Genomic DNA, 2,247 nt, shown 5'->3' with positions numbered 1-2,247 from the left:
GAGAGATTACTCTCCAGAGGGCCTTCAAGACCAAGTTCAGGAGTTTGAACTCTGCTTTCTAAGCCTGGGGACTCACTGAAAAGATTTTGATCAGGAAAATGTCAGGGTCAGATATTTTCAACAAAATGTGTCTGGTAGAAATGGGTAGAAAAGTATAACAGGAAGCCAGGTGGAGAAGCCATCAGTGGCTGACTGATGCCCTAATACAGAATAATGCACACAAGAGAATGGTCCTTAAGAAAAAGAACCAACTGCCCTCCTTCTTCTGATTATATGTGGACCATACTGGAACAATTATTTGCAATAATGTTGGTTTGTTTTAGAGACAGGGCCTTATGTAGCTTGATGTATGCCATCAATCTATGTAGCTAAAGATGACCTTGAGCTCTTAATCAGCCTACCCTCACCACCCAAGTGCTGAGTGTTAGAACTTGGGCCACCATGCCTATACGGTGTTGGGCAGAACACAGGGAAACCAGAGAGTCTTTAGATTCCAAGGTCTATGGTGTGTCAGCCTCGTGGAACTCCAAAGGCAAAAGCAGCAGCCTACATTTACTCCAGCCCAGTGCCCAAGCTAATCAGGGACCAGAGTAGTTTGAGATCGTCAATTTGGTAGTTCATCCCATTATGGAGTTTTCTATGGACCTAATCTTTTGATTTCCTGTCATTACCATGGGCCTCCAGAGAAAATCAACAAGTCAAACCTTTCTTGTCCCAGAATTAATCCTACAGAGCCAACCTTCCCCCCAACACTAGATTTAGAACCAGAAGCTTCTTCTCCCCCACCCCCCTTTTTTAAACAGGGTCACAGGACTTAACCTGATCTGCTGGAGGAGCTTTGGCTGTCTTTCCAGAGCTGTCTGGAGGACTTGACTGACTTAGAGGAAATTCTTATCAGAAGAGATGTATATGGAAATGGCTGGAAATGACCAGGGGGTATTTCATGGGGAGCATTCATGTACAAATGGGGTGAGGCCCCTGTAACTGTCTCCCATGATCCCTCCCACCCTGTCTGTCAGGTTATCACCCTGATAAAAGCGAGGGGAGTGGGGGTCCATAAAGTCAGAGTAGAAAAGAGACATGGAAATCTAGCCCAGTGGACAAGCATGAGTGTGACTGTAAGAAAAACAGCGAATTCTCAGACTGATGTGGTGTTGAGTGAGAGGAAGATAAACCAGAGGGAATGACTAATTGCAGTATCTTTTCTATATGTTTACAGTCAACAGGATGGAAGCCCATGGGGACTTATGAGAGGAAACAGTACATTCAAATATAAGACCCTATCTTAAAAAAAAGTCTCACATGTTTATAGTCACATCATGATTTGGAATTCACATATAATGTAGATTAATCCTCCAATTTGATTCTCAAAGAGTGTTTCCTTCAAATCTCAACTTACTCCCTAAAACAATTTTTAATTATTCTCTGTGTATGTTCAAACTCTGCTAAAATACACACAAAATGCACAGAGAAGTTTGTGCAGCAATCTCTGGATTCCTAGGTTTAAAATTCCTGATCCTCCTAAAGTCACAGAAATTCAAGTACTGTACTTACAACAGATCTGAAGGCAATTACGTTCCGTGCCTAAGCAGCAGTCTGGCTAGAATTCATGTTTAGTCTCCCAGAAGCATGACTTTGGAGGAATCCAAACCACGGTGGGTGAGAGTGTAGAGACATGCTTAAGAATGGGTCTGTGGTAGGACAGAAAGATGGCTCAGATGCAAAGCACCTGCTTGCTCTCGCAGAGCGCCTGAGTGTAATTCCAAGTTAGGCTAGGAATTTGCTTCACAACTACCCATAACTCCAGCTCCAGGGAGACCTCAGGCTTTTGGCTTCTCTGAGCATCTAAACTCACATACACCCACACCCCCTACCCCCATTAAAAATAAAAATAAAAAATAAACCTTAAAAACTTAAAAAAAAAAAAAAAGGACTGGACTTGGGAGGCAGAGGCAGGTGAATCTCTGAATTAAGGCTAGCTTGGTCTACAGAGTGAGTTCTAGGCCAACCAAGGCTGCACAGTGAGATTCTCTCTTAATAAAATTAAATTATATTCAAATTAAAAAGTTCACGAGAGTGTAATGAGATTTTTTTCATTCTATACCTGCAAAGGTTATGTGCTCTCTCTCTCCCTCTCTCTCCCCGCCTCTCTCCCTGTCCCTCCCTCCCTCTCCCTTTCTCTGTCTCTCCCTCTCCCTCCCTCCGTCTCCCTCTCTCTCTTTCTCTCTCCCTCCCTCCCCCTTCCCC

Source organism: Mastomys coucha, unplaced genomic scaffold, assembly GCF_008632895.1.
Source record: "Mastomys coucha isolate ucsf_1 unplaced genomic scaffold, UCSF_Mcou_1 pScaffold20, whole genome shotgun sequence".
In the NCBI taxonomy this organism is placed as follows: domain Eukaryota; kingdom Metazoa; phylum Chordata; class Mammalia; order Rodentia; family Muridae; genus Mastomys; species Mastomys coucha.
This window is presented reverse-complemented; position numbering follows the sequence as displayed.